The sequence below is a fragment of the Tachypleus tridentatus genome, chromosome 2 (genome assembly GCF_004210375.1).
Source record: "Tachypleus tridentatus isolate NWPU-2018 chromosome 2, ASM421037v1, whole genome shotgun sequence".
NCBI classification, from domain to species: Eukaryota; Metazoa; Arthropoda; class Merostomata; order Xiphosura; family Limulidae; genus Tachypleus; species Tachypleus tridentatus.
The window spans coordinates 134,063,852-134,090,081 of record NC_134826.1 but is presented as its reverse complement, the minus strand read 5'-3'; the positions used below and the strand labels follow the sequence as shown (position 1 = coordinate 134,090,081).

General features: G+C 33.3%; 1 pseudogene across 1 annotated transcript; it reads right to left on the bottom strand.

Moving 5' to 3' along the window:
• Positions 1 to 6,377: 6,377 nt before the first annotated feature.
• LOC143245167 (MOB kinase activator-like 3) lies at positions 6,378 to 16,006 on the bottom strand (annotated as a pseudogene). Its single transcript, XR_013025488.1, has 4 exons — positions 15,971 to 16,006; positions 13,913 to 14,063; positions 9,336 to 9,426; positions 6,378 to 6,486 (listed from the first exon to the last, which is right to left on the bottom strand). The product of XR_013025488.1 is annotated as an MOB kinase activator-like 3 (transcript).
• Positions 16,007 to 26,230: the final 10,224 nt, after the last annotated feature.

Below are 26,230 nucleotides of genomic sequence, written 5' to 3'. Positions count from 1 at the left end.
TGTAGTGGATGTGTTGTAGAGTGGGTTACTAAACAAACTGTGGATGTGTTGTAGAGTGGGTTAAACAAACTGTGGATGTGTTGTAGAGTGGGTTACTAAACAAACTGTGGATGTGTTGTAGAGTGGGTTACTAAACAAACTGTGGATGTGTTGTAGAGTGGGTTACTAAACAAACTGTGGATGTGTTGTAGAGTGGGTTACTAAACAAACTGTGGATGTGTTGTAGAGTGGGTTACTAAACAAACTGTGGATGTGTTGTAGAGTGGGTTACTAAACAAACTGTGGATGTGTTGTAGAGTGGGTTACTAAACAAACTGTGGATGTGTTGTAGAGTGAGTTACCAAACAAACTGTGGATGTGTTTTAGAGTGGGTTACTAAACAAACTGTGGATGTGTTGTAGAGTGGGTTACTAAACAAACTGTGGATGTGTTGTAGAGTGGGTTACTAAACAAACTGTGGATGTGTTGTAGAGTGAGTTACTAAACAAACTGTGGATGTGTTGTAGAGTGAGTTACTAAACAAACTGTGGATGTGTTGAAGAGTGAGTTACTAAACAAACTGTGGATGTGTTGTAGAGTGGGTTACTAAACAAACTGTGGATGTGTTGTAGAGTGGGTTACTAAACAAACTGTGGATGTGTTGTAGAGTGGGTTACTAAACAAACTGTGGATGTGTTGTAGAGTGGGTTACTAAACAAACTGTGGATGTGTTGTAGAGTGGGTTACTAAACAAACTGTGGATGTGTTGTAGAGTGAGTTACTAAACAAACTGTGGATGTGTTGTAGAGTGGGTTACTAAACAAACTGTGGATGTGTTGTAAAGTGGGTTACTAAACAAACTGTGGATGTGTTGTAGAGTGGGTTACTAAACAAACTGTGGATGTGTTGTAGAGTGGGTTACTAAACAAACTGTGGATGTGTTGTAGAGTGGGTTACTAAACAAACTGTGGATGTGTTGTAGAGTGGGTTACTAAACAAACTGTGGATGTGTTGTAGAGTGGGTTACTAAACAAACTGTGGATGTGTTGAAGAGTGAGTTACTAAACAAACTGTGGATGTGTTGTAGAGTGGGTTACTAAACAAACTGTGGATGTGTTGTAGAGTGGGTTACTAAACAAACTGTGGATGTGTTGTAGAGTGAGTTACTAAACAAACTGTGGATGTGTTGCAGAGTGAGTTACTAAGCAAACTGTGGATGTGTTGTAGAGTGGGTTACTAAACAAACTGTGGATGTGTTGTAGAGTGGGTTACGAAACAAACTGTGGTTGTGTTGTAGAGTGAGTTACCAAACAAACTGTGGATGTGTTTTAGAGTGGGTTACTAAACAATCTGTGGATGTGTTGTAGAGTGGGTTACTAAACAAACTGTGGATGTGTTGTAGAGTGGGTTACTAAACAAACTGTGGATGTGTTGTAGAGTGAGTTACTAAACAAACTGTGGATGTGTTGTAGAGTGAGTTACTAAACAAACTGTGGATGTGTTGTAGAGTGGGTTACTAAACAAACTGTGGATGTGTTGTAGAGTGGGTTACTAAACAAACTGTGGATGTGTTGTAGAGTGGGTTACTAAACAAACTGTGGATGTGTTGTAGAGTGAGTTACTAAACAAACTGTGGATGTGTTGTAGAGTGGGTTACTAAACAAACTGTGGATGTGTTGTAGAGTGAGTTACTAAACAAACTGTGGATGTGTTGTAGAGTGGGTTACTAAACAAACTGTGGATGTGTTGTAGAGTGGGTTTACTAAACAAACTGTGGATGTGTTGTAGAGTGGGTTACTAAACAAACTGTGGATGTGTTGTAGAGTGGGTTACTAAACAAACTGTGGATGTGTTGTAGAGTGGGTTACTAAACAAACTGTGGATGTGTTGTAGAGTGGGTTACTAAACAAACTGTGGATGTGTTGTAGAGTGAGTTACTAAACAAACTGTGGATGTGTTGTAGAGTGGGTTACTAAACAAACTGTGGATGTGTTGTAAAGTGGGTTACTAAACAAACTGTGGATGTGTTGTAGAGTGGGTTACTAAACAAACTGTGGATCAAATACAAATTGTCAGAATATTTCAAATGGATCTTTAAGTCATATGAAATTTTAACTTTTTTTTTTCCAATCACACTTACATCAAGAACTTTAGGAAAACACAGAAGACACTTTGTATTAGATTAATTAATAAATGTACAATCTACAGTGCCCCAGGTTAAAACCATCAAAACCAAACTATACTAGAAAAAAAATAATTTAAGTGTTGTCTTATTGGCCTGTCTAGGGTGTTTGTTTAATAGGTAGGGACAAGACAGTGAATGTAGGCAAAACATTAAATTTGGACATTGACAAAAAAAACCAAAAAACAACTAACTATTCATGGATTTAGGATAGTTTTAAGATCATGATACATATTCTAAAAATTTTTAATTAAAAGCTAAACACAAATCCCGTGAAAAGTAAAGGCAGTAAAGTGTATTATTATGTATTCTATTATTACTGATATTTTCCCAATCATAAGGACAAACAAAACTACTGCAACCATAAGGATTTCAGCTTTAATTTTTTTTCATATGTCATGGTTGCAAGCTACAACACCATTTAATGAGAAATACAGCCTGACTGAACATTTTGTTAACACTTAATATATTTTCACTGACTAGATTTATTAATTATCAATAATTCAGATTATACATTTCTGACTGTGATAGGGCATTCTACAAAACAAGTGTACCAATTCCCCAGTATGTTATTTTACATAATAATAAGTTATAAGATCTATTCTGCATCCTGGTATGTCATTTGTTTTACTAGAAGAAAAGATTAATTTCACTTGTCAACACAAGAAAACATTTGGGTTTGGCACAGATTACAGAATGTCTTCATTGTGTTTTTTTTTCATTGCACCATTGATGATACAAAAGAAACCAAGACAGCGGCAGCATTTAAAAAAGTAATCTAACATAAAACATATTATACTCATAATGACTTAATATGTAAAAAACAATTAACTATGTATAAATATACACTCATGGCTTAACATGTAAAAAACAATTAACTGTATAAACATAAAGTCATAACGACTTAACATGTAAAAAACAATTAACTGTGTATAAACATATTATACTTAATGACTTAGCACATAAAAAACAATTAACTGTGTATAAACACATTGTACTCAATGATTTAATCCACATAAAACTTTATTACTCATAATGACTATGTACATAAAAAAAAGACTAGGATCTCAACAAAATATCTATATATTCATATATTAGAAATAATTAAATTACTATGCACATAAGGCAGATGGCAAAAATTAGCTTAGTGCTTAACATGGAATATAAAAATGGTTATTTTTAGTTCCGTGGATAAGAAAATTTCAAAGCAAAGTTTATACTGTTTTATTATATATTTTCAAGATTGGAGGAATATTTCTAAATTTTTAACCTCTTTAAATCATTATTAAAAAACTTCCATACCAAATTAAGAATATTTGTACTATTAAAAACATATGAATATCCAACAACACATCCTTACAGTCAATGAACAGAAATGCAAAAGCACTAAAACAAATACACAAATAACCAAGGGTATTTCCAATACATTTCACCTCCAAGCCTCATCTTTCATCCTGCAGTGAAACCACTTTATATCTATTTGATCTATACATTTCTCAGCAGAAAAGCAACTCACAATACTTGTAACAAGTTCATAATAATAGTTACAATAAACTAGAAAAGCATTTGTGGTGACAAATTGGAAATTTGATTTCAAATTCTCTCTAAGTACATTTCAGAATAACAGGTTCTTATAATTTTTCTACTGGCCTATAACATAAGGTTATTACTCACCAAGTGGTAGGTATGAAGGTAAAACATTACCTTCATACAGTTAACTAGTTGTAATTGGATTTTGGAGAGTGTTATTTGCATATTTGCTTTGTCATTTCTGTCTAAATAAAGAACAAAATTAGCAATAGAATATTAACTAATGTAATAAGGAAAACCTTTCCATATTCAAACATTTATATTTATTTAGCCCAGCCAACCTAAATTGTGAACAAACAATCTGGTTTTCACTGGATTGTTCAGTGGTTAGAAAAGTATGTTATGAACAATAACTAGCAGGTTAAATGGTAGAAACACTTGCCTTTATGTCCCTCTTATTTCAAGGGCCTCTATCCCAGGAAGCGTGATTGTGGTGACATCTCATATATTGCAAAGCTATCAAGAAGATGAAAAATAGAAGTTTATACCCAAATCTATTGAAAATTTACTTTCTTTTCTATTAAAAAGTATCATCATACACTGGGGTAAAATTACTAATATAAATAACTTCTAATGAATCCTGGAGAATTTGCTAAATATTTGTATCAGGAACACCTGTGTACAATATTGTATTTATGATAAACAATACAACTAAAAGGATCTACATAAACATAACAGTACTGTCTGTTGTCTGTCCATATAACTACTTTTATGGGTGTGAATGGATCTTGACCAAAATTACTATGAAGGTTCATTAGGTCCATGGGAAGATATCACATATTTACAATTTTGTAGTTTATGAGTTTTATGGGTGGCTTTTGCATTTTTTATAGTTAAATATGAGAGAAGAAACTTTCAATATTTTAAAATAGACTTTTATCAATCCTGAATTTACATAACTTACATTCAGAGGACAGGCACTCCAGCTGTAACAGTGTAAAATAAATATGGAAATGTCAAAAATTAACAAGTGACTTTTGTTACTTACGAAGGCTCAAGTGTTTTGACTAATGATGTCAAACTGTGTGACAAAATAACAGAAATGTTTATAGCAAGTATTCACAAGAGCTTCCTATAATGGCTGAAAAGGAGAAGAAAGAAAATGACATGAAACATAGACAGAGTAACATGCACACACACAAATTTGTAATTCAAGGCAGTTTCACTGTAAAATGAACATGTATAAGAAAACATTCATTTTCTATCATGAAACTAGGTTAACATTACACACATTCATTCTTCCTGTTCACAGATCTTCTCTGAGTGATACAAATCATTGCACAAGTAGCTAATAAAACTTTCCAATGGATCAGTTAGTAGCAATTGTTTATATTCGAAGATAATCAACATCATTTTGTTAATAGAAATGTCAACTGCTATTGTTTTAAACACAATTATATTTAAGTAAGTGATCTTGAAAAAGCATAAGAAATAGCTGAGCATGTTTCCAATCAGGCTACCTATTTCTATTGAATTGTATTTGTAAGTGAATGATATTCCAAACACAGGAATACGTGCCACTTAAAAACCATTCAAAATGTATTGACTACAGCACCATCTGGTAGCAAAGGTTATAAAAGGGTAATATTTTCATTATTTTCCATAAACATACAAAAAGGCTATAATTCAGTAATTTTATAAATACAAAGTATTTCTGACACTTATCATCATACTACATATTGATTGATATCTGGATATTTCAGAGCAAAGTGTAAGTATGAGGTTTAAAGGGTAACTAGAAGCTAGCTTCTATATTCATAATTAACCAGATACCTTAACACAAAATAAAAATTCACATATTTAAAACATTTTTTTTTGCTATTCTAAAGTGTTTCAATAGTTTCATGGATTACCTTCAACTGTTGAACGGTACAGAGTAACAACCATCAATATAGCCCCTTGCATATTTAATAAGATACTAATAGGAAAAAGTACAAACATAAATATATTCTTTTTTTCTAAATCTTAAGACTTTTTTTGTCAGTAAAATATATATCAGACTCAAGTATTGAGACATAAAATTGTCTAGAAGTATGTATTTACTTTGAATAGCATGTTTGATATATATATATGTAAAATTAAATATTTCAATATACTCTTCAAAGTATGTTTTTTATTTTTTGAATTCTGCACAAAGCTACATGAGGGCTATCTGCACCAGCCATCCCTAATTTAGTGGTGTAAGACTGGAGGGAAGGCAGCTAGTCATCACCATCTACCACCGACTCTTGAACTACTCTTTTACCAATGAATAGTGGGATTGACTGTCATATTATAATACCCCACAGCTAAAGGCAAGCATCTTTCACGTGACAAGGACCCAAACATGCAACCCTCAAATTACGAGTTGAGCGCCTTAACCATCTGGCCATGCTGTGCCCCTCTTCAAAGAAAATAAGTACTTATAGTAATATTCCACATCTCAATATTCAAAAACGATATATATTTCACTTACAAATCAAAGTCTTGAACTTACTCTGAATATTATTTTGAAATATTTATTTTTACAGATACAAATATACATGTATGGTACATTACCTTTACTACCAGCATGAAAAAAACTCAGTAAACTATTTAAAGCTAAAATAACAAGGTGCCAACTAACAAGTTGCACACTTAGAGCATCTATGGAAATGAATTTATCAAAGTGGTGAATATATGCATGAAAAACACTCAAAATAATCGGGTCAGGATCTCTTTACATGTCGGGATGAAGTTCTGTGGGATAGGTAAGCCTGAAATTAAATATTAATAATATTGATCCAATGGCATAAGTTTAAAATTGAGCAAAATATAAGTACAAGACGATTGAGTTATAACAGTTATATAATGCAGATTTTCTGCTATTTTTGAAAAATTGAAAGAAATAATATAACAAAATAAAGGTGTTTTTTTTTGTAAAGAACAAAAACTTCTCCAACACCTCTGTGTAAAGACAATATTATTAAACTGTTAATGCTTAAGGGTAAGTCAAAGTGCGCCTTATAACTTTTCTACAGAGTTACATTAAATGTTAATCAAGCAACATTATCATCAATGCATACCAATAAACACAGCATCAGCCATTGTTTATACTATCTATGTTTGATTTTCTTAACTTCAAAGGGAAATATTTAAAACAATTCTCAGTCTTAATTTTTCTGTGTCACATGACATGCTTGCATTATTCTAAAGTCTGTTATAGATTTTGTATCTTATTTAACATAGTTCTTGATTTCCAACCAACCAGAAACACCAACAAGGCATACTTACAAGCAAAAATATGAACTTTGGACCTCTCACCTTCTGAATATGGTGATATATCAATAAATTTGCAGAAGCTCCTGCCATTTTATTATATCTATCAAGACAGTTATCCAAACCATGTTATCTCATTTGATGGATATGTTTATAACCATTATAAAGTGCAATTCTTCCAATACAAAAAAATAAACTTACCATTTTTTATTACCACTCATATAGTTGTGAGCTTTAGATTCTTTGCCTGAGACAAATACTGTTCAATCCAAAGCATTTCACAAAACTTTTTAACCTACTCACAGTTAGAAAGCAAGCTTAATTATCACAGCTTTGGGTCATTCTTCTCCAGTTCCAAATATACTGTTAGTGTTGTAAAATGCATATGTAAAGGAACATCAACACAGTGAGAAAAAAAGAGCTGAGTTACTGAAGCACAGAGCAAATGGCCTCAAAACTAAAGTGCAAAATGTCACATTTATTTGTTGTTATATATCTTCCAATAAATGTAAATACCATGTAAAGATTAAAAACTTCCTCAGGTAAGTTAACTAAAATTAAATTTGATGAGGAAGCTAGAATATCCTTCATGGTCAGCTAGTGACCAAAAAATATAGACTGCAAGCATTAAAGGGAACCTTGTTTATAAATTCAATACACATTCCAATTTTGCAACTTCAATTAGTTGTAATTTATTTACCTAGAGTATATATTATAAGTAACAAAAACATAAAAATATTAATGAAGACATTCATATTTTACAATAGTTTCTTTCAGTACAAATAACTTCTTTATGATTCTGTAAAAATATACACACATTTTATTACATGAGTTAAAAAAATCTAGTATAGCTTAAAACCTGTTCTATGATGCATGTGTTTTAGTACAATTGTCTAATTTCAAAATCCATTTCTTTCAGATTACATACAGTGCTAACATACTGATAATTAATTGCACTTCATAAAAAAAGTGTCCCAGTACTATTTTCTCTATCTCTAATGATACTCAATTTGATGACCATGATTAAGCAGCAATGTCCATTACTGCAATTTCCATTGCAAAAAGCTTCTGCAAGGAACAGCAAGATCAACCTTAAATCACAAATCTTGACATTCTCAACAGGCCTTTCATTGTATATGGATGTTAACTTCCAACACCATGTTTAAGCACAAAAAAGGAAAAAGCTTATTGGAACTGCATCAGGGGCCTAAAGTAAAACTTCACGTTTTTTTCTGCCACCTTTCTAACGAAAACAAATATTGATTTACAGGTGTGAAGGGGTGAGTATCTATTGGAAATTCATTTTCAGTCAAAGAAAGGTTAACTTCTGAGGAATTACTTTACCTCTTTACACAGAATAGGTAGAATACCACATTGAAATGATGGAGTGGCTGGTACAAACATTACATTTAGATTAGCTTCCTTCAGAAAGCACCCAAAGGGAAAGTCCAGGGATCATGACCTCCACATGCAGGAGCTTCCTAGGAACAAACCCATGTCAGACTGTATCTCATCTTGACTAAAGTATACTTTTCATTCAGAAGGAAAGGCAAAAGAGCCCCAAGTGTTGTAAGGGTGAGCAGAATTTTAGCATGACCAGCCAAGCATTGTCACACACACGGTCAACAAGTCAAGAAATGTAATGTGGTTAGGGCATGATCAGGATGTACAGTGTATGTGTGTAACCAGAAGAAATGTCCAGATCTTTATTGGATGCTTACAAGAAAGATCTGTTACCAGAGACCATGCAATGAGTAGACATGTTTAATTTAGACTTTCTGTGATAGTTGACTATCATATGAACATGTTTAGCTTTGAAAGCTGCTTATAATTTTATGGCTTCATCAAACATACTTACTTAAAAGAAGAAACCCAAATCTAAGTTTTTCATTTTTTACTTTGATGAAGACACTTGACTTGTACCGTAAGACATAGGTTAGGTGCATCCTTAAGTTAAAGAATTTATTCAAAAGAGATAACCAAATTTACCATGGTGTTGCCTCAGTTAATGCATTCATAGTAGCATTTTTTTGTCATTAGCTTAATGTTTTAAATCAAATGCTTTTTAGTCATGTGACATACGTAGTACGAGGTTTAAAACTTAAAGTTTTGATAAAGTAAGAATAACACAATAATAATATGAAAAGTTACAAAACCACATTAAACACTGAGCAGACATACGTTTTAAATAAATTAATATACGTGTACACGTGATTACATAAAAGATAAAGAGTCAGAGGGCAAGAACATATAGATGGCTGATTAGATAATTTTTAAACAAAGAAAATCCAAGTCTTTCAAGCAATATGTATTACAAGAAAAATATTCAAACACAGGAAACACTTACTTGGGTCCCCCTGACATTGTGGGGCAAGTTTCTTCCAAGCAAAAGTCTATGATAGAACCATATATTGGATTTATTCTGTTAAAGGCCACAACTAAAATACAAATTAAAAAGTTTATTTTTCTTAAACGGCTTATGCACAATTTTTTTCTGATTTGCATTACCAAATGTTTTTTGTGAATTATTCTTAAAACACAAACTACATAATTATCAAAATACAGAACAAAGTAGCACTAAAAGCTGTCAAAAATGTGAAAAGTTCCCTTGAGTTTACTTAGTTTAAATAAAGACTAAAAGATAAAACCAGCACAAATATCAAACAAAATAACAGCTTTAAATACAGGCTTTAACTTTATGTGTGTAATATCTTTTCCTCATCAAAAGACTTGGAAGTTCAGCAACTTGCAAGAACCAAAAATTAAAACACACTAACCACTTTTGGTTACTAAGGTTTGGGCAATGTTATTGCTGGTTCTTTTTTCACCATAAAAAAGGATACAAAATAACTTATGTAAATATAGTGGGTATTAAACAGTTTAAAGTAGTCGTTAAAAGAAAAAGACATCTGAAGGTTAATTCTGTACTGTTGTACATGAACACATGGGGGTTTAATATCTGACACACAGAAATAAAATGTTATCTTTTAAATAAAAAAAATGCAAACAAGAGTGCAAATTTTTATAATTTGTAACAAACTACATTTTTCTCAGCATTTTAACCCTCTGATCAAATTGAATCTATTACTTATAGAAAGCAAAAACAGAAATTAACTACAGGGGCAACATAAAACAGACCACTGGAAATACAAAAATTAGTAATTAAAATAATTAAATTTTTGTTCACGAAATTTCTAAGAGTTTAAGCAAATGCAAATCACACTGCAAAGACTATGTCTACCATTTATTCTGTAATTATTTAATGTTTATCTGTTAAGAAATCTATACTATTTCAGGCATCATAGCTATTAAATCTGAGTTTTAATAAACTTGCTCTTAATATTTGCTTCAACATTTTACAATTTTTTGTTTTGAAAAACAAATACAGTATTGAATATTATGATTATTATATTACTTTGACACCAAAATTTTAGTTGAGAAGATGAATATCTAATGGGTAATATATGCATCAAAATACCATTTACTATTCATTAAGACAAGATAAATCTAATAATGGCTTCCTATGTATAACTGTTAAAAAAAAGGCACCACACAAGATATAAGCTTATATATTGTAAATCATGATACTGAATATTTAATAAGAGAACAAGTTCAAGCAGCTGAAGACAACATACAAGTTGTACAACTGAATTATATATATTTCAAGCCATCACTAATTAACCCTCAAACGGCAGCCATCATCAACTGGTGCTGCTACCTACAACATTACCACTGTTTAAGAGTTTATGTTATGAAAGTTATCATTTTCCTTTGCTGAAAATACACTTCTGGGAAATAATCACCTCCTTTCATGCATAGCTTTTCTCAACTTATATACTGCTCTCTCTTTGTAGAAATGGTTGCTCACCACTAGTCTTGATACTTCCGAGACACGTATGATATCGTGCAAATAATCCTGCATCAACCCTCCATGAATAGAAGTGTGATGACACTCCTATAACCACTAACACCTTCTCTTCTGTGCAGCCCATAATCACTTCTAAACTGGCAGCACACATAAAACCTACAGTAAAAGTGGAGAGATCAGATGGAAAATGTGAGAAGACTTAAGTATCTTAGCAATACATTTTCAGTTTCAAAAATGTTAACTTCTGATATATCTTTCTGCTACTCACAAGTAGCTAGGATCCTACAATAAGTTTGTGGAGAGTCCAGTGAGAAAATGACCACCCTTAATAAAGTACCAAAGAAACACCAAGGGTTGAGCAAACAAATGGGAGGTAACATCCCTGTAGGAGACCACACCACTTCTGAACCAGTTATACCCTCTTCCCACATGAAAATTGTTTTGCAAAAAGAGAAGAAAAAAATGGAGAGACATCTTCAGCTTAAGCATGTGTGCACATGCAACCCACCCATTATCATGTCTGCCACAAAATGATGTGTGCACACGCAACCCACCCATTATCATGTCTGCCAAAAAATGACATCCAAGGGATGGTATGAATGTGGATAACAAAGTTGGAGTGCATCTTTAGTTCATCACTAAGTGGTACAGGGAATGCATCATCCAGTCGGATAGGAGGAGGGTACCTGGCCATACACATGTGAAATTAAAGAACTCCAGGTGTACAATGACCAAAGTGCATCAGACCATAAATGGTAAATAGATCTTAACCAACACTGAGAATCTGTATCACTGTGCGCACAAATCCAACACAACCATTACCACATTTCCCAGGAATCAACATCTGGAGGACAGTAGCAAGGTACACAGCAAAGAGAGAGAGGGTATTGCACATCAGACCCATGGTAGAATGAGCATAAATGCCATCTACACCAGAACATCACTGCCCTTCTCTCAACTGAGTTGATTGAGCACACTCAGGAGGAAGCCTCCATGGTTTACCAATCCACCAACTAGAAACTGGTAAGTGACAAAGGCTCTCATACTTTACTAGAAGAAGAGAGAAACAGTGCTTTGTAAAGTCTGGAAGAATGCTATCCTGAAGAAAGTGCAATGAGTAACCACAATACATTATTCTGAAAAGCTGGTCAATCTTGTGACCTATGATACATGGATCATCCAGGATGCACAGTAATCCCTGTCTGCTTTATTCGTGTGAATCCATGTGTGTGTGATCTGGGATGAACATCTTTATAAAGCAAAATACTGTGAGGAATATCAACAAGTAGTCTTGCAAAACACACTATCTCAACAGTAGGCATATGTGACACATAGGTCTTAAGGAATGATAATCCACAAAACCCCAGGATTCATAATGAAGAACTACCAGGTTTCCAGATGGGACATGGTCCCAACAGGACTCAAACCTACTACTTAGTCTCCAAAGCCTTTAGCTCCTTCCAGAAGGGCACTACAAGTACTGACAAGAAACCACAATAATAGAAGAGGATGAAACCCAAGAAGAGAGAATGAAGAAGAATAAAACACAGGGAAGAGCTGAAGAGGGGTTGAAAGAAATGGAAGGCTAATAAGAAAAGTAAACAACCAATCAAACTTGACTATGGTTACTAAAGAATTAGTAATTTCCCCTAAAAAACAACAACCTCATAATACAGAAAAGAAAACACATGCAAATCATGCAATGAAGAGGAGAGCAAATATATACCTGTAACAAAAAGGAACCCTGATATCATAAAGGTCCCAAAAACAGAGAAGTCACAGTTGGAAGGAAAGGATAGGCATGGAGTGGAATGCCATGGTGGAGAAACTGAAGATAAGGCTAGGAAAAGAAACCAAAGTATTGGGGTCTGGATCCCCAGAGAGATAAGGGAGTAAAAATACTGCAAGCCTAAAGAGAGAACTTCAAAACAATGATGTATCAAAGCATGATCTGTCAGAGTACACGGGGGTGACAGCATACAGACTAACTGATACTTAAAAGTAATTCCCATGAATCCCAATATCTGGTGAGGGAGATAAAATATTAGCCCACCAGCAAGACAGTAAGGAATCAAAGAGCAAAATACAACATACATGAATCATTAGTTCTACAAAGAGAGAAGGGGTCCTAAACACCTCTCTCGAAACAAAACATGACAGCAAGCATATGTGGAAGAAGGGAACAGGTTGTCAAGAAATACAGGAGACAATCATCTGGTGGCTCACAAGAACAGAATCATTACTTCCTCAGCAGGAAAAGTGTTTGAAGCTCCATATGAAAGTAAACAGCGTAAACAAATTATATGAAACATACATGATTTTGAAAAACTACAGGATGTGTTTTTCTTGGAGTAAAGCTACACTGCACCATCTGCTGTCCCCACCAAGAGGAATTGGACCCCTGATTTTAGCTTTGTAAATCCATAAACTTACCACTGACCTAAAGGGCCAACAAAATGAAAAAAATTAGTATAAAAACATGAGTGTATAACATCCTATCTACAGGACTGCCAATCAATAAGTAATCATGGGCTACATGGAAGAGAAAATTAGTGGAGGGTTGTTACAAGATCATTTATATTACAGCAAGCAGCTGTCTCATACACCAGTGGCAAGTGAAAATTTGTGCATATAGACAGCAGTATAAGTCAAGAAAGCTATTTGTGATAAAAGGTAAAATATCATATTCTAAGGTAACAATCAGTAAAATACTCTAAATATGAGCTACATGGTTATAAATGAATGAAACTGCATAATGTTCAAGTAATGTAATTATATAAACTTATTATTAAATATCTTTATAACTAATGCTACAGAGAAACATTTACATATGAAGTAAAAAACTGAAAAGAAGGTTGTCTTAGTTTCAACTTCTCACAATAAAATCAACACAGATAAAATTAAGCAACCTTTTCTTAATATTCTGTTGTATATTTATAAAAGAAACACCACAAGATTTTTTGGTTTCTTTAGTAACTTTTGTCAATTTTTAGTTTCATAACAAAGCAACAAGTTCTGTCCATGATGTAATTCAGTTTTGGAACAAATAAAATTACCATGGACAGCTAGATAATCATTGAAATTTTCCCCTTGTTGTAGTTTCACAACATCTCTTAGGTTTATTCAAGAATTTAATGAGACCTCGGCTTGTTTGTAGAGAGAGGGTCTTAGAGCTCCTGGATGAAACTTCTGTTTTGGTTGAAATGTCTGAAAAAGTTATAAAAATAATGAATCCATTTGCATTACACATACCTCATTGCATAAAAAGTCAATTTTACATAAACATTCTTAAAACAAAGAAATTATTCAAGTGCAGCATATCCTAAACCTCATTAACATTTTTTCATAAGATCAATTTTAAATTTGAGTTTTATTATAAAATTATTCAAAAACTAGTTACATTTGAATAGGAGTAATTATGCAAATAAATAAAAGCATTCATATTAAAAATATTATTGTGGCAATAATTTGCATCTGGCTGATTGACTACATCAGCATCAACTACCCAATGTTACTGATACTATACTAAAGAAACTATCAGATTCCTGGTGACTGTTTAAACATTATAAAACAACAATTCACGTACTCCAACACTAGACTACACAAATGACATTCATATCATGAGTGCAAGAATAATAATATAGAAAACTATTAGTTTACACATCACTAACCAACTTATTAGTATCACACATCTGTAATTTACATGGTATAACTTGTTACATGGAATTACAGCTCCTATTACTTTCTCTCTATACCTAACTCCTTAATCAACTATTTATTTTATATACATTTGCAGCTCAGTTACAAATCTCTTCAAAGAGAACAAATATACAACAAATACAAGGTACCTAACAAACTCACACAAGGAGAACAGGCTTCACAGAAGGTTCCTCAAAATGCAAATACTAAGTACTAATTAATATACATATAAACACATACATTTCATGATTTCATGTACGAGAAAATGATGAGTTATACATCGTGTAATGGATGACTGTTTACTCATATTTGAAACAAACAAATAGTGCAAGGTTGGTTCACAAGTTTAAGGACTAGAAAAGACAGGTTATGCTCCAATTAAGACCATTTTATTTTTAAAATAGTTTATGAAAATGAGCTACTGTCAGTAGTATCAGAAGCCAGCACTTCACAAGTTTAAAAGAGAATTCATTGTTTTTCTGAAAAAATAATGAGTGGTTCTAAATTTTAACTTTTCTCAAGGATGGGTTTAAAAGAACAGTCTCAAAGACCAAATGATCCATTGTTTTCCATAAATTACTGTAAGAGACTCACAAAGTCAGTACAAGAAACAAATTAACACTACAAAGTAAATACATCCAACATGCTATTTTAAACATGTTTTCAGTCTATATGGCAAACAACTATTGTTAAGTTTTATAATCTTATGCATATTCTCTCAGTGCTATTATTGAGCTGAGTATTTGTATTGCTAGTTAACAAACAGCAAAGAAACTTTTTACAGAATTGTGAGATACTGGTACTACAGTTCATTACGTTTATATTTGTTACAGCTACTGACATCTTACAGCAAACATACTGAAAAATTGTTTGAATCTTCAACTGTTTTAATCAAATCCTCATCTGGATAGTTATTTGTATTGAGAAACTCTGAGAAAACAAGATAACAAATATTTCTGTGTAATTCATTACACATTACCTCAGACTCATACATTTCTAACGTCAAGAGCTTAAATATTAATTCTTCATGTTAACATTTTCACATGGAAACGAGATAATTTCGTACTTTCATCAAAGTTTGAATATATATATATCACTTATGATGTGAAACACAAAAGTTAAAGTAATAGTGAGATAAAATTATAGTTTGTGGAATTTTCAAAATCATGCAAAGGCACAAGAAGGACCAAATCTAATACCAGCATTGAAAACACACCATCATAAGTCAACTGAACTAACTTATTACTAATAGTATTAATGGCATTTACGGAAAAATATTTCATATGGTATACCGCGTAAATTAAACACTGCATCATAGATTCAGTTTTTTTCAAAAATAATAATTCAAAGAACCTCAGAATAATTTAAAAATCCATAAAATATTAGTATTTATAAAATAATATGATTTCACTCACTTTTCCTTTCCGAAACAAGTCAACAAAGTTCGCCATCTTAACTTATATCAAATAAACGAAACTACTGCAGTGTGAAAACTAAATGAAAACCTTTATTTGTCATTCTCATAAATTTCTTAAATATACATCTATATATAAACAAAGACTTAAAACATTTTTTCTTAGCATAAGTTGGAATTTCAGCTCAAAATGACCATTCATGAAAAAGCGATATTTTTACATAAGTTTCCTTAATTGAAACTTTCGGGTTAAAACAACAACACAATAATAGAAAACAACAAATGTGACTGACGATAAAGTTTGTTTGTTTTTGAATTTCGCACAAAACATGTTTGGCGCGACGGGAATGCAAACCCGCGACCCTCAGATTACGAGTCGTACGCCTTAACACGCTTGGCCATGCCGGGCCTGACTGACGATAAAGACCAAAATAGATTCTGTATCTAATTCTATAATTTAAATAAATATGTTTTGTCATTAAAGTTGTTGTTTTAAATACAACTGTTTGAAGTATTGCTATTCAATACAGAAAAGTCATTATAATTACACATATACACTGCTGGCCACAATCTTAAAGCCAATGAACATTCAGAAAAAAATATGCATTTTGCGTTGCTAGACTCAACCACTTATTTGAGTAGAGCTTCGAAAGGCCACGCCTCCTACCATACTTCGAAACAGCTCGGTTAAACTTTGCTGAGAAGCACCAAACATGGGACGTAGAAAAGTGGACGAAGGTTTTGTTCTCTGACGAGAAAAAAAATTAACCTGGATGGTCCAGATGGCTTCCAATGTTACTCGTACGATAAGGATATCTCACCGGAGACATTTCCTACACGACACAGTGGAGGAGGTTCCATCATGATCTGGGATGCTTTCTCCTTCCATGGAACAATGGAGCTTCAGATTATACAGTGGCGTCAAACAACAGCTGGCTACATTGGCATATTAGAGAGAGCATCCTCATTGACTGAAGGCCCTCACTGACTGGATCTTCCAGCAGAACAACGCTGCAATCCACAATGCCCGCAGGACAAAGGACTTTTACATGGCGAATAACGTGATTCTTTTGGACTATCGCTGTCTATAGAAGTCTACAGAAATGGACGTCAATTTCAAGTTGCATGATCTTCGTGAAGCCATCTTCACCACTTGGAATAACATTCCAGCCAGCCTTCTGCAAACGCTTATATCTAACACGCCAAAGCGAATGTTTGAAGTTGTTCGCAATGACGGCCGTGCAACTCAATACTGAGACCTCTTGTTGGGCATTTTCTATCCTGTTTAGTACTTCTTTTGGTATGGTCTTAAACTTTGACCAACTAGTATTTAAGCTAATTTCACAGTGTTCACATTTTCCCTATTAAATGCTAAAAGCGTTTTTATTTTATTTTCCCTTTTCTTATTTTCATCTTTTAAAGCTCGACTCAAATAAGTGGTTGAGTCTAACAATGCAAAATGCATATTTTTTCTTTATGTTAATTGGCCTTAAGATTTTGGCCAGCAGTGTATATCTACATTATCATGGCAAATAAAAATATCATTTATTTGTTTATTTTAGAGAAAAGCCACATTTGACTCATTGCTATAGATCATTGTGTAAAAAAAGTTCTAGATTCGATTCTAATGGTTTTCGAAAAGCTGAAAATTGGCATGACTCGAAAGTAAAGCGTAATTCATAACAAAAAGAAAAAGAAATGTTTTAAAGAAGATGTTTGCAGTTATATAAATTTTAAAGTAAGGATTTCTTAACATCTAGCAAAGTCTTACAATAACTAATCGCTATTACCAGAACATTTTGTTGTTCTACCGAATTCCTTGGTTCAATCGGATCGAAGGTCAGATGTACTCTGAAAGTCTTCTTAGTGAAACAGTTGTTTACTTACTTGTCTTACTTGTTGAAAAACTAGTTGAAAATATGATATGAAAATATCAGATATTACATTCTCTTATAGTATCTCTTTCATATTTACAAAAATTGTAATTTTTTCCAGAGTTTAATTCGAAATGTATTAATTCAAGCCAAAGTCAATGTACCAGATCAGCTTTAGATATTACTTTTGGGTAGGGATTCAGAATTTCTAAAGCTTCATAGCAATACCAAACATGCTCGCCCTTTCAGCCGTGGGAGCGTTATAACGTGACGATCAATCCCACTATTCGTTGGTAAAAAAGTAGCCCAAGAGTTGGCGGTGGGTGATGATGACTAGCTGCCTTCCCTCTAGTTTTACACTGCTAAATTAGGGACGGCTAGCACAGATAGCCCTCGAGTAGCTTTGTGTGAAATTCAAGACAAACAAACAATCACAGCAATTCATTCTCCAGTGTTCGACTTGCTAATCTTGCATGCTCTGACCTAATTTTGAGCAAAGTTAATTAGAATTTTTTGTTTATTTAAGTGCAATTATTATTCGTCTTTTTTAAATTATTAATACAGTTGATTTTTATTCCGTGACTCTGACCACTAACACAATCGATTTATCTCTGTTATTGTCACGTGTTCTTTATTTTGTCTACAGTAGTAATTAGGGAGTCTGTGTAGTGTCCAAAGGATATCCTCTGAGGGTTCCATAACTATTACTTAATATGCAAACTATGGCAACATCTGAGGATTACTTAATCGTTAAGTGATAGGCACCAAAGATGATGATGTTATACTTACGGTTTGTTTTACTAGAAGACGCGGCTATATTAGGAGGGGTGTAGGGTTATATGTCCACTAAGTGCTACCAGAGGGCGAGTAGGTGTAATTAGCACGCAGATTATTCACGAGCCAACCGCCTTAGAGTGATGTAGAGCAATATGTTATAAAAATTGTGGTAACAACGAAAGTCTAAAAATTAGTATTTTTGTCTAACTTGCATAACATTTTTCTTAAATTTATTAGTACTGGAAAGTTTTTATCCCAGTTACAATTTTTCTTTATAAGTAAAACATAGAATCTGCAATTGTAAACTCCACTTCTGATCAACCTTATATTTTTTGCTCATATATTTAAATGCATTAGGTATATCTTGTAAAGGTAAGTGATGTTTATATAGGCAGATGGTATTAACTGGAAAATTGTGTTGAAGTGTAAATGAATATTTCAGAAAAATTATATGTCATCGAGTGTCTCAACATGTCGTTACGTAGTCTAGAATGTAATTATATGTCCTAAAAGCTACAAGCATACTGTTTTTTTTTAACGATACAACTATTATAGCATAATGCATTTTGTATGTCAGCTTTATTTCAAATATTATCTTGATTCACCCATCATTTGAACAAGTCAAATATTATACTATAGTAAATAATTTGCTTCACATACTTTTGCAACATATGGCCTGATCCAGGTCGTGGATTCGAATCCCCATCACACTGAAATGCTCGTCCTTTCGGCTGTGGGGACAATATAATGTTATGGTCAATTTTACTGCACTGGTAACACAGTAGCCCAAAAGTTGATGGTTTGTGTTGACTCGCTGCATTCGTCCTAGTCTATTATTGCTAAATTAAAGACAAACAATCCTTGCGTAGCCTTGTAAACTCCAAACAAACTAAAGTGTCCAGAAAATACTTTATCATACCTAATATTTCATCTTTATAAATACTGAGAAAGTTTATATTATTATTATTTCATAGCTTATTTTTTGTAATTTAATACATATTTAACTTCCTGTAGTATAGTTTTGCTTCTTAATTTTGTTTGCATAATATACTTTTTAACAATTATCTTCCTCAAAAGGACGGAATTTTCATTATCGCATAATTATTTAAATTTCTAAAGAATATATAGTAATTTAACATACAAACTTACTGTTTCAGTTTATAAGTGTGTATTCATATAATGCATGCTTCATTAGTTCTAATGAATATATTCATATGCTACCCTTCTCTATTCGTTCATATCTCTAATTTTAACAAATGTTTTAAAGCTTGGTAGTGAGTGATTTTTGTTACAAACAAATATGATAAAGGAGTCAATTACTGTTTATTCAATCACTTTATCCCTATAGAAATGAAGTAAAGGAACAACAGTTATCATTTTATGATTTTCTATAGAACATATATTGAAAGTACAAAACATACTACACAAATAACATTTATGAAAGTTTGTGCTTTTAGAGCTCAGAAAAAGTGTCTGAAATAATAATCTTGAATAGTTTTCTAACTCATACTAATACTGTCTAAGAGGTCCAACTGAACTACCGTTGATAAACTCTGACTTTTAAGAAATACAAAGAGAAATCCGTATAATAATTAAAAGCATAGCGGTATGTCTGCGGACTTTTAATGTTAGAAACCTGTTTTTTATATATCCCTTTTTGTAGCTTTGCCCTTAACAACAAATAATAATAAAATCAAAAACGTATTCTAACAATGTTCCACTTCATTCGATATTTGAGCTCTACACCCGATAAGTCCGGGGGTTTATAACGCTAAAAATAGGGTTCCAATACCTACATTTGGCAAAACATAAAGACACCAATATTCGCCCTTTCCGCTGTGGAGACGTTCGTTATAAAGAGACAGTCAATTTCATTATTCATTGGTAAAAGAGTAGCCCAACAGTTGACGGTGGGTGATGATGACAAGTTGCGTTCCCTCTAGTCTTACACTGTTAAATCACGGACGACTAGCGTAGATAGCCCTTCTGTAGTTCTGCGTGAAATTCAAAACAAATCAAACCTTTTGTAACACAAGTAATGTTTAAATGGGTGTTTTATACGGTTATATTGTGTTTATTTGATCTGCAGTGTTTAAAAACGTATAAAAGTGTTTTTTTCGTTATTTGAATCTGGTTTCTATTTCTCTGCTTGTTTTTCCAATACAGATGTCATGGCAGTTATCTCATTGTATTTTATAAATTATTTTGGTGTTGTGTTTGTCAGTGTAGTTTTTACGTAGCATGGACTTTAGTTTGGTACCTGGTTTTTGAATAAATTTGGTGTTTACTGGAATATTGTATTTTAAGTTTCTTCCAAATGTTGGTTATTTTTTCGCCGCTGTCGGGAATATATGGTATGTAGCAGTGTGAATTTTTTTAGTTTGTTGCATCTTGGGATTTATTATTGTTTCTTTGTTATTAATCTAGGCGTGTGAATATAATTTTTTCAACGGTTTTTGGAGGAAGTTTGCTCATGTTGATGAGTGTCGTTTTATTTTGTTGATTTCATAATTAATTTTACCACATGAACATAGTTTTGTAGCGGTGTTTATTTGGTTTCTCAATATGTTGAGTTTTTTGTTTTGTTTCATAAGATATCTCTTAAGGAAAGTATTGTCAAAATAACTATATAAAACCACACTTCATCAACATCAACAAATCACAAAACCAGTGCTCATGTGTTTTTCAATGTTAATAGACAGTAAAAAGTAATCGAAATTTTAATAAGTGGTTGAAAATTACAGAATGTAGATCACAGTAAATGCCTCAGTTTCTGAACATAGTAAAGAAAAAAATAGTTATATATTTACTAATTTAGCATTCGATTTAAAATACAAGAGAAAAACATCTGTGATAAGTTGTAATCATTTGATAAAATATCGATGGCTAGTGACTTTTGTCATACAACATTATTTTCCATATTTTGTTATATATTTGTTTCGTTTGATGATATAATCAGGCATTAGCAATTCCGAGCACATAAAGTGCTAACCCTATTGCTGATGAACTTAAGGCACTCACACTTTTATTATTTATCGACTTGTACGTCAAAAAACGCAATTAATTTTTCAGTACTAAGGCTTAAAAAGACTTTTTAAAAGTTTCACGTTGTGCTACGTCGAACCTCTGTCACGTTTCTCATTTTGGTTGCCAGTTGACGAATTAGCGAAACAAATTAACGGGTATTAGAAAAAAGAAAAAAACAAAACAGGAAAACGATAATCCCAACATTTTCGTTGCTTCCTTTTGTTTGTTTGTTTGTTTGTTTGGAAATTTCGCACAAAGCTACTCGAGGGCTATCTGTGCTAGCCGTCCCTAATTTAGCAGTGTAAGACTAGAGGGAAGGCAGCTAGTCATCACCACCCACCGCCAACTCTTATCGTTGCTTCCTACACTTTGTATTTACTCATGTAACCTTCTTCTTTTTCAATAATATTGTGAGATTCATTATCTCGGAATCATTTTTGAAGTTTCAAAAGTCCATTTTATAAAAACACCCAACCAATAAATGTACTCGGAAAAGACTAATTTCCACTAACATTCACTGACCTCCAGTCATTTCTATTCATAAGTTAAAGTATAAGTTATGAGTGATTAAAATTCAGTGTTCAATTAAACTGAAATATCAATGATTTTTAACGGTTTATATGAAAATGGGTAAAACACTATATATACGTGATCCACAACATCTACCATATCCTACAGAAAAAAACGTCAAAACAATTCCACAAAAAAATATTAGCATTTATATATAACAACCAAATATGACAAACATAATAAATTAATATGTGTTTGAGTTTTGTATCATCATCTTGGGAGAACTCACGTTCAACTGATGGAAATGCATTTGAGTTTAGTACTGTCATTTTAGAAGAGATCACGTTCAACAGGTATGGTAGAGTTTTATCCTCTTGGGAGGACAACGTTCAAAAGGTGAAACTGTGGTTGCATTTCGTATTATAATACTGGAAAAATCATATTTGGAATGTGAATGAATTTCGATTTCGCATATTAGGAGAACCGTATTCAATCGATATAAATATGGTTGAGTTTTATATCATCTTGAATTTCCATGTTCAAAGGGTGGAACTTTCTATTATCACTTTAGGAAAACCATATTAAATGAGTGGAAACGAGGTTGAGTTTTTTTTTTTATTATAATCTTGGAAAAGTCTTCGTTCAACAAAGGGTAAATATGGAGATTCATGAGCGTAGAATGGACAGAATCGACAACAAATTTCAGAAACATTCTAGCTGTTATTTGCCCTTCTTAACAAATCAAAGAATCCCATGTCTGTCAAAACAAATTACGGCATTACAAGGAGGCAAGGATTTAAACCCGCGACCCACAGATTGCGAGTTAAGTGCCCTAACCAAAAGGCCATGACAGGTGTCAACATGTGCATAACGTGTATATTTCCCGCTGTAAGTACGAACAATCGTGAAACGCTGTTCATCAAAATTAGTCACATGTTTTCAGTCAGTTGATGCTCTAAGCTAGTTTCTTTATTTGTATCTGAGATAAGCTATTTTCGTATTCGTTGTTAGCTATCGTTTGAAATTTTGTGAAACGTTCTTCATAGACTACGAACATTAACGTGCGTTATTAATTCAAATTTTCCCTTAGCTTGTCAACAACTAGTTACGGCTACATTGTTAGTTTTTTTCATAGTAGTAAGCATGTGACGGTGATTCGAACTCCCGACCCTCGAATTACGAGTCGAGTGCCTTAACCATCTGGCCATCTCGGGCTAAATTTAAATAGGCCCTTGTTCTTACATTTGCAAATAAATAGGTGTTTTACAAAACTGCATGTGAGAGGAGTTTCTAATAAATTGGACAATCGGTACATAAAAGCGCATTAACATAATGTTTACAATTTCGTCACATCCCTTTCGAATTACATTCGCTGTTGAAATTACAATTGGTAAATAGGTTCTTCTTTCTTTTGTAGCGGCCCAACATGGCAAGGCGGTTAAGGCTTTTCACTCTAAGTTCAGGGTCGGGGTTCGAATCCTTGTTACATCAAACATGCTCACCCTTTCAGTCCTGGGAGCGTTATAAAATTACGGTCAATCCCAGTAATCGTTGGTAAAAGACTAGCCCAGGAGTTGGCGGTGGGTGATGATCACTAGCAGCCTTCCCTCTAGTCTTACACTATTAAATTAGGGACGGCTAGCACAGATAGCCCTCGTGTGGCTTTGCGTGAAATTCAAACAAACCAAATCTTTTGTAACACGAGTACTATTTAAATGTAATGTGTTCAATCAAAAATAATTTGATAATTATACGATAGGAGTTTATTTTACCTCTGTTATGCATACTATATGCCATAGCTTTGTGTGAATGATATCTAATTATTTTTTGGTAACTTTCGGGGGTGTTGTATTTTCTCATTTCATCACATCTTACGATATATACACTGGCGCAATGATATGTTTCAGTGCTTATAACGCAAAAATTTGTGGATCAGTTCCAATGATGGATATGGCACAGGTAGTCCATTGTACAGTGCTATGCTCGCACAACTAGCTGCTTGCTGTCAAATAACACAAAATTAGATGATTTAGAATAACAAATTCTACACAGCTAATATATCAGATCATAACTTGTATTACCATAATAATCACTGAATATTTTACCAACAATAAAAAACGATATTTTACATTAAAGTTCAATTAAATTTTTATCTTTAAATGTTTTTTTATAATTATTTCTGCTTTGCTTCCCACTGGTACAATGGTATGTCTACAGACTTACAACGTTTCCATACCCGTGGTGGGCACAGCACAAATAGCCCATTGTGTAGCTTTGTGCTTAACTACAAACAAACAAACTCTCTGCTTTGAAATTGATACTTGATTGCAACTGGTTCATTTTTGTGAAATACATCTGTAAGAATTCAAAATTTCCTAGTTTGAGGATGAAAGCAGAAATAGGTTAATTTCTTCTCCAATTTATCCATGAAGAAGAAAAGTCCACGTTTCGAAAGCATTCGGGTTACAGGATTTTTATCATACTGTGTCAAGACTTATTGAACCTGTATGTATTTCTCACATCATGAACAGTTGGTCCATTAATAAGCTTAGAAAATGTCTTTCAGTGGGACAGCGTTAAGACTAAACAGTTACATTGTTAACATTCGGTGTCTGGTTTGCCACAGTGTACATAGTATCTGCTCAACGTGGTTTTGCTCTAAAATAAACAAACAAACAAAGCTTGTAAAATAATAACGTTCTGACCAGTTCGACGAAGAATCGCTAATTTCGTTGTAGGAAGTAAATTTTGTTTTCTTTGTTTTATTTTGACAACTCCTTGTGCTTAATTATTATAATTACGTTATTCTTTTACTAAGAGCAATAAGTTAATATAAGGTCCTGAAGACATCTTCTTAAAAGGCTTATAAAAAAGCCCCTCAGTGGCTCAGCGGTATGTCTGCGGACTTACAACGCTAAAAACCGGGTTTCGATACCCGTGGTGGGCAGAGCACAGATAGCCCATTGTGTAGCTTTGTGCTTAATTCAAAACAACAACAACAGCTTATAAAAATACGAAAAATGTTACTTTTTCATTACGATTAATTATAGGTATAAAATAAACCTTTTATTCCTTAATGGTTCACTTTAAATATGCATTTGTGTATGAATAATAATTTACATAAAATAGTTGTGTTTGTGTTTTTCTTATAGCAAAGCCACATCAGGTTATCTGCTGAGACACAAAATAGTACATTCTTCGTTAGAAAATATAAGAAAAAAAGGTCAGTTGTATTCAAGATTATCCGTAAGAGTTTGTTGTTTGTTTGTTTTTTTTAATTTCGCACAAAGCTACTCGAGGGCTATCTGTGCTAGCCGTCCCTAATTTAGCAGTGTAAGACAAGAGGGAAGGCAGCTAGTCATCACCACACACCGCCAACTCTTGGGCTACTCTTTAACCAACGAATATTATAATTGACCGTCACATTATAATGTCCTCACGGCTGAAAGGGTGAGCATGTTTGGCGCGACCGGGATGCAAACCCGCGACCCTCAGATTACGAGTCGCACGCCTTAACACGCTTGGCCATGCCGGGCCTTACCCGTAAGAGTAAACTAATTAATCTGTATTTGCCAAGTTTATCGGATCTTTTACACATAAATAAATATAAACATTTACTTTAATAATAGTGAAATTAGCCTGAGAAGCCTGGCATGGCCAGGTGGTTAAAACGTAATCCGAGTGTCGCGGGTTCGAATCCCCGTTACACCAAACATTTCTCCCTTTGGACCATGGCGGCATTATGATATGGAAGTCAATCCCACTATTCGTTGGCAAAAGACTAGCCCAAGAGTTGGCGGTAGGTGGTGATGACTAATTGTTTTACAATGCTAAATTAGGGACGGCTAGCCAAGATAGGCCACGTGTAGCTTTGCGCGAAATTCAAACCAAACCTTTGTTCACGTATTTACAGATGAATATGTCTACCACACACAAAATTAACAAGCAAAATCATATCATGCCATTAGCTGTAAATACTCAAATATTTTATTGCACTGAAGACTTAATATTTCTTTTTACCTAAAGGATTTTGTTTGTTAAATTACAGGTTCTCTGAGTGGCAGTTGTTAAAT